The sequence below is a fragment of the Hippopotamus amphibius genome, chromosome 14, assembly GCF_030028045.1.
Source record: "Hippopotamus amphibius kiboko isolate mHipAmp2 chromosome 14, mHipAmp2.hap2, whole genome shotgun sequence".
Taxonomy (NCBI): domain Eukaryota; kingdom Metazoa; phylum Chordata; class Mammalia; order Artiodactyla; family Hippopotamidae; genus Hippopotamus; species Hippopotamus amphibius.
In genome coordinates, this window is record NC_080199.1 from 32418982 (window position 1) to 32436356 (window position 17375).

Below are 17375 nucleotides of genomic sequence, written 5' to 3' on the forward strand. Positions count from 1 at the left end.
ACACATGAAAGTAACACAACATGTAAATCAACTATACTCCAATAAAAATGTTTAAAAAATAATAACGCTATAGTTCATTATAGGAAAAAGATGCAGTGGTAGCAACCACATTAAAGTAAAGATAAGCATAACAGCTAAAGGCTGTCTCAGTTGAGGGTCAGCAAAGCCATTTGCAAGCTCAGTCCTTTCTCTGGAAGGTCTTTGCAAGATATACTTTCTCTCACGTATCAAGAACCACTGACGTGTGAATGGGTCACCCAAATGGAATCTCAGCTGGAATCTCTTATACCCTGCTGGTCATGTAGGGTATTCCTGCTATGTGACCAGGGGTTCCGGGGACTCAGCAGGTACAAATCATCCGTCTCACTATCATCAATAAACAATGCTGATTAACTGCTTCAAACCATCCTGAAACTCTTAGGGCACAGGGTTACAAAGCAATGCTATTAATCAGTATGTTTCAGATCAGGGCTGTGCATGCTTTTTTCTTATTTTAGTACAATAATCAGGCTAATTCCAGGCATGCTGGAACTAATCCTCACAGCACAAGAGGTTTAGTATAAAGATTCGGGGGACTATAAGGAAGACAGGCTACAGTGTCAGCAGCCTTTCTTAGAAATTAAAAAATTTTCCCTACTGGTTAACTTTGCAAAACAACAGTAGTTGTCCAGTGCGACTCTGGCCACCCAATAGCAATTCTATGAGTCTCCCTACCATGACTTGGTTCTGCTACCTCTGATTCTCTTCCTGCTTCTTCGTTCTACCACGTTGCCAATTTATCACAGTCCCTGCATGTATCAGTTTAAATCCTCTGGGAGAGACCTGCTTGAGTTGGTCAGCCGCCATGCCATGCTGGGTTCCTATATATAGGTAGAACTCTTGCACCAGGCCATCCCTGGGCGAGCTTTGGGATGGATAATTTTGGCAAGCAAGGAGAGTTTTGCACAGACACCTACCCTATCTCAATCCGCTGTGACCAAGGCAACAGCACTGCATGGAACAAGGCACTGCTCCCCTAGGCCTTGTAACTACTCGGAAGTGGGCTACAGGCAGAGCACACAGCAAGTCATAACTTTCTCCCCAGTAAAGATACATCATCCCTTAATATTATTTTTCAGATAATCACATCACTCCTCAGCTTCAAACCCCTCATAAGTTCCCCTTGTCCCATCCTTTGAATTAATACCTTAGATTCATGTAAGACTCTGCTGTCCAATGCAGCAGTCACTAGTCATGTGTGGTTATTTAGCTTTAAATTAGTCAAATTAAATAAAATTTAAAATTCAGCTCTTCAGTTGCACTAGCCACATTTGAAGTACCATATTGGCCCAGCAGATAACACAAGCAAAAAGTTGGTTTAGATGCCTTTTCAAAGTAACTTTCAGCTATTCCAAGCTCATCTCCCACCACTTCCTCCATGCACTCTAAGATCTAACTTCATCAAAATCCTTGCTTTTGCCCAAACATACTGTATATTTCAGGCCCGTAATATTTGTCCTTATGCCATTCCTGTGACCTGAAATATTCTTGCCTCTTGTGCATCTAGTATTTCTCTCTTTTTGTTCCCATCTTATTAACCTTTAACGGTCCAGCAAATATCTAACTTGCTCTGTGAAGATTTTCCTACCATCCCACTCCCCAAACATAGGCAGGCGCCCTCTTTCTCTCTGCTCCAAGGCAACTCTGTATATGCCTCCATTACAGCACTTAACCACAGTATATGATACACTAATTGTATCCAGCATACCACATACACTTCTAGGAGACCTCAATAGTGGAGGCAGTATGGCTAGTGCTTAAGAGCATAGCCTCAGGTGTCAGATGGCCTCTGCCAATGACTGCTTGCGTAAACTTGTACTATGCATTTAGCTCCTCTTGTCTCGGTTTCCTCATCCATGCAGTGTTCACTGTAGCATTCCGTAATTCCTTTCTCTTAGATGACAACTTGCTCTGGTATTCGATTGGCTTGGCATTTCTCTCTTTTTGTTCCCATTGTTCCTCTTTCCTCAGTATCCTATATCCATCATGGTAGAGTTTCATTTCTTTCCTGAAATCTATTTTATCTTTCCTCTAATGATTTACTAATGTATTAGTTCCCTCTTGCTGCTATAACAAATTACCACAAATTTAGCTTAAATTTGACTTAAAAACAATATAATTTATTACCTTCTATTTCTAGAGATCAATCAATGTGTTGGCAGGGTTGGTTCTTTTGGAGGATCAGAGGGAAGAATCCATGTCCACCCTTTTCAGATCCTAGAGGCAGCCAGCACTGCTTGGTTCACAACTCCCCCCTTGCATCATTCCGACCTCTTGCTCTGTCATTCCATCTCCTGCTTCTGACTCTGATCCTTCTGCCGCCATTTCATAAGGACACACGATTACATTGATCCCACCCAGATAATCTAGGATGATCTCCCATTTCAAATCCTTAATTTAATCATATCAGCAAAGTTTCTTTTGCCAGGCAAGGTAACATATTCACAGCCTCCAGGGATTACAATGTGGATGTCTTTGCAGAAACATAACAATCATATTTTTGCAATTTCTCAAAGTTCTCTATAATTTCATACATTTTTTACAATTTAAAAAATACTAAAAATTTCATTAAGCAAACAAAAGTTCAAATGCAATTATTTGATTTAGTAAATAAATACCAAAAAATCTATAGTCTTAAAAATAGGTGACATCTTTAGGATTGCATCAAAAATTTTATATTTAAAAATCTTGTAAAATTCTAGAAACACATGCAATTTTTTAAACAGTCATTCTCTAAGTTCCATTCATGAGTAATATAAACAATGTTAACTTAGGCATGTTTTCAAATGATCACAGATGCTTGAGTATTCACAGCAATGATCATGTGAAATCTGTTTCCAGTTGAATCTTTGAGAAAAACATGCATATTACCTATGCAAACACACATATGTACCTCCATATATTCATATTTACACACATATAAGTCATATATCATAGTTGTACATATAGCTCATGTATGTTAGATTTATAAATGTGTAGCATTTATATATTAGGTTTATACACCTTTACACACACACAACTCACACACACACATACATGTGTTTTTCTTTCCTAGTAGAAGGTAAGCATCTTAAGGGCAGGAACCCAAGCTTCTTTATCTTTGAATCCTTAGTGTCTACACTGAGCCTGACCTAGACAGTTCTCAGCAATTGTTTCTTAATTGAATATATTTGCATTGTCATGTGACACATGGGAAAATGGAATAGACGTTGCCTGACAGAAAAATGAAATCACCAGATCCTCTCTTCTCCTAGGTCTTCCTTCTCAGTAACAGGCTTCAACAGACTAGACGAATGTGGTTCAAACAGTCTTCCTCAGTCATGCTTATGTCTCTGTTGCTCTTTTCCTCTTACACGTCCTGATGGACTGACTCGCTCAAGCCACCTCCCCGCACACAATATCTGCAAGGCCCCCACTTACCATACTTCAGCCGCTGCCACTCATGTCCTCCTCCTCTCCTTTCTCCACACAATTCAGCCTTAAATTTTCTCCTACTTCCTTGACCGTGCATAACCAAAGGATCAATCCTGCAGAAAAGGGCAGAGAATTCTAGAAAAAAATTTAATTTCCAAATATTTTTGTAAATTAGTGGGTTATCCTTCACTGAAACAAAATTTTTGACAGCATTAATGATGTCCCTAGAAAACAGTGATTCTCAAATATTTTGGTATTGGTACACCTTCTTATTGCTTTGATTTTACAGTTCCCCCTGCCAATACCCCCATTCTTCTCCTAACCCCAAATAATTTAAATTTAAAGTTATTAAAAATAGTTGGTTTCAATAATTTGGGAGTGTGTGTGTGTGTGTGTGTATGTGTGTATGAGAGAGAGAGAGGGAGAGAGAGAGAGAAAGAGAGAGAAGACAAGGTTTTAGGTGATTGAGAATGCTATGAGGTAATTTGCTTTTTATTTCATGCATTTCATGCTCTTTTAAAATTTTTTGATGTTTTAAATTTTTTTTCCTATTGGTTTTCTTTTTATTTTCCATTTTCTCTACTTAGTATTCAGTTCTTTCAGGAAGAAAAAAAATTACGTATGTGTATTCATTCAGCTGTCTTCCATAAAAACAAATCTGGACTTTTATCAGTTCTACTACTAACAGTCAAAGAAAAGTAAAGAAAGTGAGGGAATTTTAAACTAACAAACCAACCAAATTCCCAAGGCAGGCTAAAAAGTAATCTAAAGACTTGATTAAATGCATGTTTATACATAAAAGGCACACTACTGACCTATGATTCCAAAGTTATTATCTGTTTAAAATATGACAGTTACCCAAAAAAAGTACATCTTATAGAACATTTCTTCTCAATCAGGAGGAATTTCCAAGAAACCATCAGATTCTTGTTCACAAAACCTGCATTAGCAAATAAAGTATGATGCTCCTTGGCTTTGAGCACAGCGAGAGACAAAGTCTAACATGAAGTCATCAAACAAAATAAAAATGTTATGACAGCTTTCGCTCTTAATGTAACTGACACAACCTAGAATCAGCCCTCCTTGTTGCTTTTTGTCTGTGGCCAGAGGTCAGCAATCTTTTTCTTAAAGAGCCAGGCAGTAAATCTTTTATTTTAGGCTCTGTGGGCCATATCCAAAAACTCAGCTCTGCCGTGGCAGTAGAAAGCAGCCATAGAAAATACGGCCAAGGAACGGGCGTGTGGGCAGAATGGTCTGTAGCAGCCGGAACTGTCAGTGCTGGGCCCACCTCTGCTCTCTGCTAGCCAGCACTATGGGAAAAGCATGCCTTTTCTTTTTCCTCCTCTCCCTGTGAAGGAGGAATGCTAAATGAGAAAAAGATCCTAAACACTTAGCCAAAACCTCATTTTCAAGACATGAATACTGAGGCTCTGAATGGTCACGTGACTTGCCAAACATCCAGCAACTTCATTTGTGTGGAAGTGAGACCAGAGCCCACTCAAAATGATGGAACATTTCTGAACCACTTACTATGTCAGTAAGTTTCGAAGCACTTACAACTTATCTGATTTCATCCTCGCAACAACTTTCTAAAGTACAATTATCATCTTCATTTCACAGGTGAAGAAACTGAGATTCAGAGAGGTTAAGCAACATGCTTAGAGTTGCACAGCAGACACACAGTATGGGGAAGAGCCAGGGTCTTTAACCCTCTGCTCCTTGCTGCTGTTATTCCCGCTGCTACAACATGCACCTCATTTCACTTTCCACTGGACATTGTTCCATGATGCTCTTGAGAAGAAGCCGTTTCATTTTAGTACATGTATTTTCTGTCCTTGGAGGCCAACACCAGACTTCCCACCATTGCATCTGACTCAAGCTGGTTAGGATTTTTTCCCCTCAGAAGCACTCACACAACCAGACTTGCCTATCCAGTCTAACTGTAATTCTGCAACACAGAAACAGGGAGTGGGCCTGGAGTTTACACGCCCATGGCCAACCCCACGTGGAAAGGCCAAGAATGTCAGTGTTTGATCTCTGTTTGCACAACCCCAACCTGAGAGAACCCATATAAGTTACCCCTCCTACTCTGCTCGATGCCTGGAGGAGCTCTGGGGCTCATTCCCCTGTTCACAGCTACTAGGAGTCCACAGAAGGTGCCCTGAAAACCCAGACTGGGGTTCCCTTTCATTTCACAGCAAAAAAAGTGTGATTCTCTTGGAAAGTCGGGCTTCCCTGGCACCCAGACATTGCATTATGTTAGCATCGCCCACTTTGTCTACTTTGTTTCTCCAAAAGCCCTGTCGAACAAGTAGGTGCAGAAAATATAGGAAGGAGTATTCAGTAAACGCTTCTTTTCTGAATAAATGGATTTCCTTACAAACATTTGGCAAGCGTCACATCTAAAGCCTCCACCAAATAAAAGTCATCGCAAGCTATATGGCAAGATATGAGCTAAATGAAAAGGTTTTATGAGTTGATGTGTTCATGTCACAGAATCGAATCTTCTTCATGTGTCCTATGCGTGAATGGAGCTCACTGTTACTAATCCAGTTACTTAAGGAGAGGTTATGTGGTCTACGTACTTTTATTCTCATCCCAGACTCTAGAAAGGGGCACATAAAAAATGCATTCTCCTCTGATGACCGAAACCTATAAGCATATACTCCCTCTCTGCCCTTCCTCCCAATCAAGCCCCATTGTGCCTCTGCTAAAATAGGTAGGTTCAAATGAAAAACTAAATGGAAGAGAACTTCTGTCTTGCAGCAAGAGTAATTCCTAATGGGTTTCTAATGAAGCTACTTGATAAAGTCTACTGTCCTTTACCCTTTCATCCAAATCCTTACTTCTCCAACAGTAAGGAGAGAAGAAAAAAAACTGGGGTTAAATTGGTAAGGCAGCCTACAGGAGTCTCCAGTGAAGTAAAAGACTGGGGTAGTAAAGAAGTGTGTCAGATTATAAAAGAGCAGCATTAAACACCCTCCACTCCCTTTCACTCACTCCGCAGAGTCCATGGCAGAGAGAAGCAGTGTGTGTGGTTGGGGGAGAGTCGGGGGGTGGAGGGGAGGGGTTCTGTCTGGGACTTTCCTGAGTTGACTGCAAAGATCAGAAGGAAAGAAAGCCAACATATTTCACATAACTGTGTGATTTGCCAAGACGGCAGAGGCAAATCAAGAAATGTTAAAAATCATGTCATTGACATCATTTAGTGAAGGTAACCAGAGTTACTTAAAAATAACAACAAAAAATTACCATGGAGAGGATCTCATTGAAGCACTTCAGATATTTGCAGGCAAACACCTAACTACAGGAGAAAATTCTAATGTTGCACCTCAAGTTCCCACTGCCATGTGGGTGGCTGGGCAGCTTCCTGGATCTCCCAGGAATGCAGCCCGCCCTGTGGGCTGACCCACCTTTCACAGCCAAACCTGACAAGGTCCGAGTAAACATACTCTCCGAAGCAAGGACATTCTTTGGGGATTGTGCAGAGGAACTGGCAGCTGCGTCTTCCTCGTGGGGTGTGGCGTAAAGAACAAGTTCCTCAGCCTGGGGCACGGGGTTAGCTACAGCTTCTCTAGAAGAAGTCCCACTACTAAATTGTCTTTATCCAGAAATCCACAATTACACTAAAATGCCTGTAGCCTTCTTCTGCTAATGATACCTTTAAAATATTAAATCATAACAAAATAAAATTTACCCTGGCAAATGTTACTTGTACTGAACCAAGTGATGGGTGCAACTAGTACAGGAAGCTGTATACAAACACCATCTCTACTCTTCTATTTTTTCCCCTCCTTCCTTCCATGGAATACCAGTGAAATAGCTCCTGACATTCATGGTAGATTCTGGGAACCCAGTAAGGAAGACTCTAGGACCTCATACATCCCAGGAGGGATGACAGCCCTCAGACCCAGAACCAGCCCTCCATAGGGTTCTTTTTCAATCCCAAAGGGCACTGTGCGTGCAGAGAGATACTACTGTCTTTTTAACTATAACCTTGTTTCCAGAGACCACATCCATCATGAGAAAAGTCAAAGCTTGAGAGGAATTAGGTTCCAGCCCCCACCTTTTTATCTCAAGGATTCCTACTGGACCCAACCCGAGGTCAGCATGTTCCTATTTTTGATGTGTGGCTCTGCTTGCTTTGGACAGAATACAATACTGGGTGTTAAAGGTGTTGTTATTCTGTTGACTTGCAAAAGGGGTAAACTTACTTCTCTGTTGGAGGGGAGGAGTCTTATGCTGAGTGGGAGAATCGGGAGACTGCAGAGGTGAGCTGAGCTGTCACCCTGGGCTGAGGGCTGAGTCTCTTATTGATTCACAATGAGAGTCAATTGCCACGGCCCTGTGAATCACTTGTGAACTAGGCACGAACCTCCTGAATGCCAGCATTGAGTGGGTGGAGCACTGAAGGATTTTTTGTTGCTCTTATTTAGTTTTTTGCAATAAGGAAGGCTCTCTGACTTGTCCATGGGCAGAGGTAGATGAAATAATAGGCCAGTTCCTAGAGGCCAGAAAGACAAACTAAAAAACAGGAAGGATGCTGGGAGAAAAACACCAGACAAAATATCTGTGGGATGGTGTCAGCCCTCTGTGACTAAACCAGAGTTACCTTAGGACAGAAAGCTGTGCTGTCTGTGATCACTTCCCCTTGTGTGCGCTAGAGCAAGAATTACTAATGAATAATGGTTTATAGCCTTTCCCTCCCCCCAACCCCTATTAGAACATTTGAGCTTTGCCCATTCAGCAGTACCCTCCACAACACACGTTTTCTAGGTCAAACTTAGGAGGAAACTACCATAGTCAGAGAACAACTACACACCATAGGACTCGCACAAGATAGGAAAGATGGAAATTCCTGTGTCCAGAAGTCTGCTGGATGGTGAAGAAAGAGGTGATAAAAAAGCAAGATGGCAGGGAGAAGGATTGTGAATTTGAGAGACAATAATTGGAACATAAGAGTGAGAGACTTGCTAGAATTGCTGGGCCCTAGAGAAGTACTATCCAAAAAAACTGATCTCATACCGCTACCAGCAAAAAAATATTTTGAGCTCATACCACCTATATTGACTTCATTTTCTTTTCTTTTTTTACTTTTGTGTATCTTGTGGTGTGCAGATTATCTGTGGGCAACCCAGCACTATTCATCATTCAAGATCCCTTATTCACAAGGGCTAGAAGCCTAGGAACTGCATTTCGAAGAACCCTCGCCAGCAGGGTTTTGCATTGTATTATGCCTGTGAGAGATACTCACGTGAGCCTTGGAAGGTGGGAGAGAGGCAGAACCCCTACCAGCAGGCATATCATGTGCTTTGGCTGATGGTAGATTAAAGATGTTTCCAGGAGCTTCTGGTATTCCTCCTGTGAATTATTTCATATCAGTGGTGAACAGGTAGCTGAATCATGGTCAGCCATTTCCTGCAATTCCTGATTTCCTGAAAGCCATTAGCAATTTTGTTTAAGCTGAATACTCCCAGCTTTTCTGTTTCCTTAGCAGAAATTTAACTGACACATATTCCTCATAAAGTGTAATTATACAATAGATGTGAAAAGAGTAACACAAATACTGCTTTGATCATTTGTTTCTATAAATAAATTCAAAACTTTTTTCTCAATAAAATATTAGTTTGTAATTCTTTTCAATTACTTAGCATATAATTTGAATGTCTGAATCTACACGTATTTCAGTATTTAGTTTTAATAGCTATGAGCTAAAACAATGATAGCTCACAAAAATATATAGATTAATATGGAAGATGCACCCGTACATTACTTACTGCACTTACTACATATGCAAGAAAATTATGATATGCAGAAAATTATGAAACTTTCCAAAAGGACACTAAATAATACCTAAATAAAATGGAGACAGATCTTGTGTTCTTGGGTAGGAAGGTTTAATATTATAAAGCCACTGTGATTTACCCCAAATAAGCTACAGACAATGCAGTTCCAATCAAAACACCAACAGAGCTCTCCATGGAAGTCAGTGAGTTGATTCTAGAACTTACGGAGATGAAAGAGAATACCCAAGAGCTTCCTGAAAAAGAAGGCTGTGGTGGGGTGCAGGACTTATTTCTCCAGACATAAGAACTTGTTATAAAGCTGTAGTAATTAATCCAGTGTTGTATAGGAATAGATTAATTGATTAATTGATTAACTGGACAAATACCAAAGAAGGAAACCCACACAAATGTTTAACTTTGATTTACAACAGAATTGTTTGCATTAAGCCACCCAGTCTGCGGTCCTTTGTTCTGACAGCTCAGCTAACTAATATAGTCTCCAGACCAGAATTTCTGTCACCTCTCCTCTACGTTTCCCGGTTTACATGAAAGCACAGCTGAAACATGCTGGCACCTTCTGCAGAATGACTTCTGTGTAGCTACTTTGGCATCATTACAGGAAAAAGGAAACTGATAAACATTATTCAATTCTAAACTTTCTCACCAAATTCTCTTCTGATCTTACGATTACAAAATTAAATGTCGCATGATTGCCACAAGTGTATGCCTCAATTCTGAGTTTTGCTTTTTGGGGGGGATTATCACTTATTAGTATTTATTTTATTGACAACATCCCACATGCCTGCCATTACTACTAGCTAAATAATATCCCTTTACGTTCATGAAATCCACAAAATGGCTAACCTGAAAAGGTTACGCTGCTGTTACCAGAAATGGTTGCCAGGGAAATGATGTGAATCCTAGGACTGCGTGAGGACCAACCTGGAAACCATCCTTCCCATCAAAGCCAGTCTATCTGGGCTGCTACCCTCTTCCACTCAAAACTGAGAGAAACTAAGAGCAGAACATCGAGGCAGCTAAGCAAAAAGGACACACATCCCCAGAGCAGAGCTGTACGGCTGTGCTCAGAATGAGGGAGGCCGTTCTCCAAGTCATGCGCCAGGTGACACAAGAACTTTGCTGAGGTCTTTAGAGCAAATGGACTTCCATTTAATGTAGGGGATCACGATTACTGTCCTAAAGGTGCAGAGAAACAGAATCCTTTGCCCTGATAGAAAACATGACGCACCTGTGACAGCAACACAAGTTTGCGCCCTGAGCAGTATTTCCTGTGGCTGCAGAAGCCAGTAAGACTGTGTGTCTTCCCAGGAGTCAGGCCAGTAGGAGCATGGGCGCTCCTCCACAGCTAGAAAACCAGGAGGCTGCATCACGAAAGCACCACTTAGGAGCCGGCCAGCTGGAATTCAGAGTTAGGGGGCTGGCCCGTGACAGCAGCCCAGAAGATCTTCTCAGCCTTGTAGCTGCCACGGGGGTGCACAGTGCAGAAGGAAACTGGGTAATTCCAATAGGGTCTGCCTTCACACATCTCTGAGAGTTTATTTTAAAGATGGCTCAAAGCTCATTCATTGAAAGCCAAAATAAAATATAATTTCTACCTTTAAAGATCTCCAAATTTATTATAACACCTAAAAACCAAAAACAAATGATCAAAAACAACAACAAAAAACCTTTGCCAATATTTTGGTCAACTTCTTGGATGGTAAAGTAACTGACTGTGCTTCGTGTGTTTTAAATAATATAGGCTCCCTGTTTAATTAGTTGAATTTTTCTCGATTTGAAACTTGCTTCTTTTTAATTAATAGACTTTATTTTTTAGAGAGGTTTAAGTTTTACAGAAAAATTAGGCAGAAAGTACAGAGTTCCCATATAGCCCCTTCTCACCCCACCCCCAGTCTTCTCTGTTGCTAACCTCTTGCATTAGTGTGGTACATCTCTTACAGCTGATGGGCTAATATTGGTTATTATTAACTAAAGTCCATAGTTTACATTAGGGTACACTCTTTGTGTTGTACCACTCGATGGATTTGGACAAATGCATAATGTCTTGTATCTACCATCACACATCAGAAAGAATAGTTCACCGCCCTAAAAATCCCCTGTGTTCCACCCATTTACTCCCCCTCTCCTGGCCAAACCCCTGGCAACCACTGATTTTTTTTACTTTCCCTATAGTTTTGCCTCTTTCAGAGGGGCATATAGTTGGAATCATAGTATATAGCCTTTTCAAACTGGCCTCTTTCACTTAGCAATACGCATTTAAGATGCAACTGCCTATTTTTCTTTATGGGGTGGTGAAAAAATGAAAAGGATAAAGAGAACACTGTCAATTTTATAAGAAATACTCCTAGCGGTTTGCCAATAATTCTCTCTCTCTCTCTCTCTCTCTCTCTCTCTCACACACACACACGCACACACACCGGTCCTTAGCTTCAATAACTCTTCCCTTTATAGGTTCTGAATGCTGAGAGCACCTTCACTTATTAAATGTTATACAACATTTAATATTAGATATATCTCTGACCCCATTTAACCAACCAGTAAGAAAGTAGGTTCAGAGGCAATTTCATTGGCACATTCAACAATTAGCATGCACACAGGAAACAAGAAGTAAGGGATGTTGGATTTCTGAGTGATGCTTGCATCTTCTCAAGCATACAATACACTGCAGCACACAACTGATCTTCAGGAAAGAGCAAAAGGACACTAACTTGGAAAGAATTTTCATGCACAGAAAAAAAATTTAAAAACCTTAACACTCTGATAGTCACAAAATATATTTGAACTTTTACTAATGTGTCAGGCCATTTGCTAGACATGAAAGACAGAATGGCATAAAAGAAGGAACAGCTTAATTTCATAGAGGCTTTAGCTTCAGAGAGTTCTCTCAGCTAGTAAGTGGTAGAGTGTGGTTTCAGCTTCAGTCTTGTGTACTTCCAAAACTCATGCACTTTAGTTGTGGCATGCAGGGTCTTTAGTTAAGGCATGCAAACTCTTAGTTGCAGCATGTGGGATCTAGTTCCCTGACCAGGAATCAAACCCAGGCCCCCTGCATTGGGAACACAGAGTCTTAGCCACTGGACTGCAATTAAAAATTCCTGCATGCCACAACTAAGACCCTGCACAGTTAAATAAATAAATAAATAAATAAATAAATAAATAAATAAATAAATAAAAGAAACCTCCCTCACTTGACCACTGTATTTTTACATGAAGAATTAGCTCCTGTGGAATGCTTCCATCTTCAATTTTGGGCCTATAGTCAAGTGATAGTTGAAGATTCTAAATTGTTGCTTTTCGTATTTGTTCTTTCACATAAAAAGTGAAGCTTGTGGTAATGGGTAAGAGAATTGAAATATTTTTAAGTAAAATAAAATACTCATTGGTATTTTATTTTTAAAGTCTCACTCCACTGAGTTCTGCACAAATGAGTTACCAAACTTTTGCAGTGTTCAGATTGCTTCATGGTTGTCTCAACATAACAACCAACATTTCGAACTGCAAAGCAATAATTTGGGTACTATTTTTCTACTTGATGCCAAAAATTCAAAGTATCCAATTTTCCCCCTAAATTGACTCGATAATTTGGCACTGTGAGCAGCCTCAGCATAGCTGTCAGGGATATCAGATTAAATATTATCCAAAATAAAATGTGGGGCTCCAGAAGAAGTAAAACAAAAGCCATGCCAAAACAGACAAACACACACCCTCCTCTGAAGATTACTGCCAAGTGTCTTTAAGATAATGCCAAAGAACACATCTCACCCAGGTTTACTTCATCTTCATCTCCCCTGTTCTGATTCTCATACCCAGGATATTGCTTACAGCACCACACTTCTACCTTGACCTTCAAAAACATATTAGTGGACTAACTGGCTGAAATCTGAGTGATGCCATTTTACTCTGTCACCCGGTTTTATCACCTGCTGGAGAGGAGGCAAGGAGAATGAAGCTGAGGGGTCTGGCCATAGGTGTGAGATCACAAAAGGTGAGGGTTTTAAAAAATGCAGCGCATCGGCATGTTTCCCTGCTGGCCTGTCCAGCACCTTCTTTACTGAGAAGAGGACAAAAGCATCCCTGACAGGTTGTCACACCTAGATTCTCTGATTCATGGACCTGTCAATGTGGGAAGTTGTCCAGTCTCAACTGTGAGATCACCAACCCTAGAAAAACGACAAAAATATTGTTTAGCCTCCTGCCAAAAGGAATATTAAGTGGCTCTGAATCACAGTTACGGGGCACCCACCCAGAGTGACTGCAAAGCATAGTCTTCCTCATTTAGAATACCAATAAGACAGTAATTCTTCCCCAAAGTACTAGTTCTTGCTCTGGTAGCAAGCCCTGATCATTTTTCTCTTTCTTAAGACAGGGGGAAAGATAGACATCTATTACCTCAGATGCTCAAGAATGACCAGAAATATGACGACAGTGTCTTTGGATCAAAAATTGAGTACTTGAAACCTGGAATCCAAATATTAATCCAATTCCCCTTTTGAAAAGTTACTATAGTGCTATAGCATTATGAAGTGAAAACTTGAGTGTGTTAAGCCTATAAAGTAATTTGATTTTATTGACATCTAAGATAAAAATTGTTCCAACTTGAGCCTGATACCTGTACATCATTATAATTTGTAGCATCACTAAATTCAGACAAAATACCAGGGCCATGTAGAAGATGTAGAGACAAATATAACCTTGTGTTTGAACCCTTGAAATCTGAGTATTAGCAGGAAAATAGGTATTCAGTAGTTGGTGAGTTAGGGAGGTAGAGGGGATTCAGAAGTATGGTTCACACATCATCTTAAAAGGGGCAATAGTACCCAACTTCTAAAAGAAACCATGAGAGTCAATCTTCTCAATTCCTCTTTTTTTTTTAATTGGAGTACAGTTGCTTTAAACTGCTGTGTCAGTGTCTGCTGTACAGCAAAGTGAATCAGCCTTATGTATATATATCCCATCTTTTTTGGATTTCCTTCCCATTTAGGTCACCACAGAGCACTGAGTAGAGCTCCCTGTGCTATGCAGTAGGTTCTCATTAGTTATCTATTTTATGTATAGCAGTGTGTATATGTCAACCCCAATCTCCCAATTCAGCCCACCCCCTCTTCCCCTTCGGTAGCCATACTTTTGTTCTCTATATTTGTGCCTCTATTGCTGCCTTGCAAATAAGATCATCTATATCATTTTTCTAGACTCCACATATACCCAATTCCTTTTTTTTTCCTTCCAATTCCTTTTTAAATGAACACATTCCTTTGAGTTGGATGTCTTGCTAGAAAATTCCCCATGCACTTTTCACTTTGGGCACTAGAGGGAGACAAAGTAAGAAAAATAAGGTCAAAGATATCAAGTAATTAAAAGAACACTTCATTTTATTAATTTATTCTTCCGTTACTTTAGGAGAGAAAAAAAACTTTCAAATAGTAGCCTGGTTTCAAAATACACTGGTTTGGATTTTATTTCACAATATTTCAATTCTACTTCTCAGGAATAAATCTACAGCAGAACCTCAGAGATGCATTAACTCCCATGAAGGTGGGAAAAAAAAATGAAGCTGTAAGTCAGGTTTGAGAAGAGTTTACACAAGGTTACACAAGCTTATTATTAGAGTCCTATTTAAATTCTTTTCAGGAAATTACTTTCCAAATTACATGTAGGAGCACATTTTTCTACTGTTATTAAGAGCAGGAGGCAATAACCCATTTCTGACTTTGGCTTTCTTTTAAGTACACCCATAGGAAGGTCATGGCTTTCAGAAATAAAAGAGGAAGAAGTATTACAATTTAGTGCATACACCTCCTCATCATCTTCCCATAAAGGAAATATGTCTGGGATTTTCATTGCCGATGATAACGAGTGTCATTAAGCCCTTCGGGGAGTTGCCAGGCTTGAATCCTTTCATCTGCTGTCCATCTTCATCTACAAATGGAGCAAAATTACAGGTGAAGGAAGACTCATCTTCTAAGTGCTACCCCAGTGACTGGTTATAATCATGTTTTACATATGGAATAATTTTAGAATTAGTTTGCTATTGAGATATAATGATAACGTTTGAACTTGAACTTGTAACTTGCTTCATCCAACCAAACTTCAAACTAGGGATTTATTGAAAGGAAAAAATAACATTGGTTCCCAGTAACTTTACTCAAAGTATTTGGCAAAGTAATTCTTGATTTTAAAATGTATACATGTAATGTGTGTGTGTGAGTGTGTGTTTGTGTTATAGTTAAAAGCCAGCCATTGTTAGAATAGAAAAAAACAAAGTGAGAAATGCCAGTTTTATGTATTTGAATTATCTTTGTGAAAACCAAATGTATGTACTTTAAGTGCTGGTGCACAGTTGGTTTTTATTTGCAAGGCTGAATGAGGATAAATTTAGTCCATCTTTTCTGGTCCTTAAAATCTGGGGGAGTAGAAGTTCAATAGTGTTTGATGCCTCTAATTTGTTCCATATAGTAATAGAATGACCTTGAAAAAATAACATTACACTTGTGTTTTATTTATTCTCAAGTTTCAAAACTTAACAGCTCTCATAAATCCTATAAATGATAATGATAATAATAATGGCAATTTTTTTTGTCTTTTCATCTTCAAGTTCAGCGTTTGTGTTGCTCAAATACAAATCATAGAAGTGCAGGGAGCTGTGCCCTATAGCAGTTTGCCTGAAAAAGAAAGGGAAAGTGAATATTGAAATAAAATCCTGTAAACACATGTACAGTTTGCACAGTTATTTCTAGAACATAAGCTCCATGAAAGTGGTGGCTGCCATTGCCTGGCCCAGCGTGGTGTCCCTGTCATTGGGGCAGTGCTGAGTACACGCAGGGCACTCAGTCTTGGCTGAATCAATATAACTTGGGCTTGAGCAATGAAAAATAAAAAATCTGTCCTCATCTTAAAAACTGAAATCAACAGGAGAGTTTAAATTGCATAAATTCTAAATAGTCTGACTCAGGTATAGGCTAATTTGAGCTAGCCGCTCAGGCTTCCTTAGGAAATGAACTGACCATGCAGAGCACTGTATCTGACACCAAAGCTGTGACAGTCACTGATAGATGAAATGTGGAGAGAACCATTTAATATCATGCCCAGTGTAGATGAGAAAACTGATTTACTCTAGTTTTCACAGAGCTAGTGGCAGAGACAGAACTTAATCTCCGTCTCTCTGAACCCACAGTTTGTGGGTTTTACCGCTGTTTCAGCTCAAGCCAAGATGAGGGGCAAAGTATGGGGGACAGTAATTTAAACAGTGATGTTACTTTCTCACTAAAGCCAAGATGAAAGACCATGACTAATGAATGGGAGAGAAGGCAGAATTAGGGAACACACGATTTTTAACAAACTGGTTGAAACAGATAGTGAAGTCCACAACTTGGTATAACGATTCCTAAAATGTAAATGAAATGCGTGATGTCAAATATTCTTCACCTCAATGCCTCTGTGAGGATTTTGCAGCAACACTGATGGACCTAGAGAGTATCATACTAAGTGAAGTAAGTCAGAGAGGTGAAGACAAAAATTATATATCATTTATGCATGGAATCTAAAAAACATAATACAAATGAATCTATACACAAAACAGAAACAGACTCACAGACATAGAAAACAAACTTATGGTTACCAAAGGGGAAAAGGAGGGAAAGGGATAAATTAGGAGAATGGGATTAACAAACTACTATACATAAAACAGATAAGCAACAAGGATTTACTATACACCACAGGGAATTATATTCAGTATCTTGTAATAACCTATAATGGAAAGTAATCTGAAAAAAATACATATATAGAACTAAATCACTTTGTTGTATACCTGAAACTAACACAGTATTGGAAATCAACTATGGAAATACTGGGTTGGCCAAAAAGTTTGTTCGGTTTTAAGTAAAAATAAGACACGTTTTTCATTTTCATCAAGAACTTTATTGAACATATTCACTGAGCAAATTTTTTGGCCAACCTAATAATCCAAATGTCCACCAATGGATGAATGGAGAAATAAAATGTACTCATCCATAAAACAGCATATTATTCAGCAATGACATGCTATAACACGGATGACCCTTGACAACATTATGCTAAGGGAAAACATTACACCAGTCACAAAAGAACCACATATTACAT

At 39.5% G+C, this 17375-nt stretch overlaps 1 protein-coding gene and 1 long non-coding RNA gene across 3 annotated transcripts in view; both read right to left on the reverse strand.

The window, feature by feature from the left end:
* The window catches only part of SCEL (sciellin), a 125047-nt gene extending 121556 nt beyond the window's left edge, over positions 1 to 3491 (reverse strand). Inside the window, exon 1 of the mRNA XM_057707250.1 lies at positions 3460 to 3491. The gene's annotated coding sequence lies outside the window, so the exon portion shown is untranslated. The remainder of the gene's footprint in view (positions 1 to 3459) is intronic.
* Positions 3492 to 14620: 11129 nt separating this feature from the next.
* The window catches only part of LOC130835506 (uncharacterized), a 181403-nt gene continuing 178648 nt past the window's right edge, over positions 14621 to 17375 (reverse strand). Inside the window, exon 4 of one of the 2 annotated variants that reach the window (XR_009048963.1) lies at positions 14621 to 15176. This is a non-coding gene — a long non-coding RNA (uncharacterized LOC130835506). Of the gene's footprint in view, positions 15920 to 17375 lie in introns of both variants that reach the window. The other variant, XR_009048962.1, reaches the window with a different exon arrangement.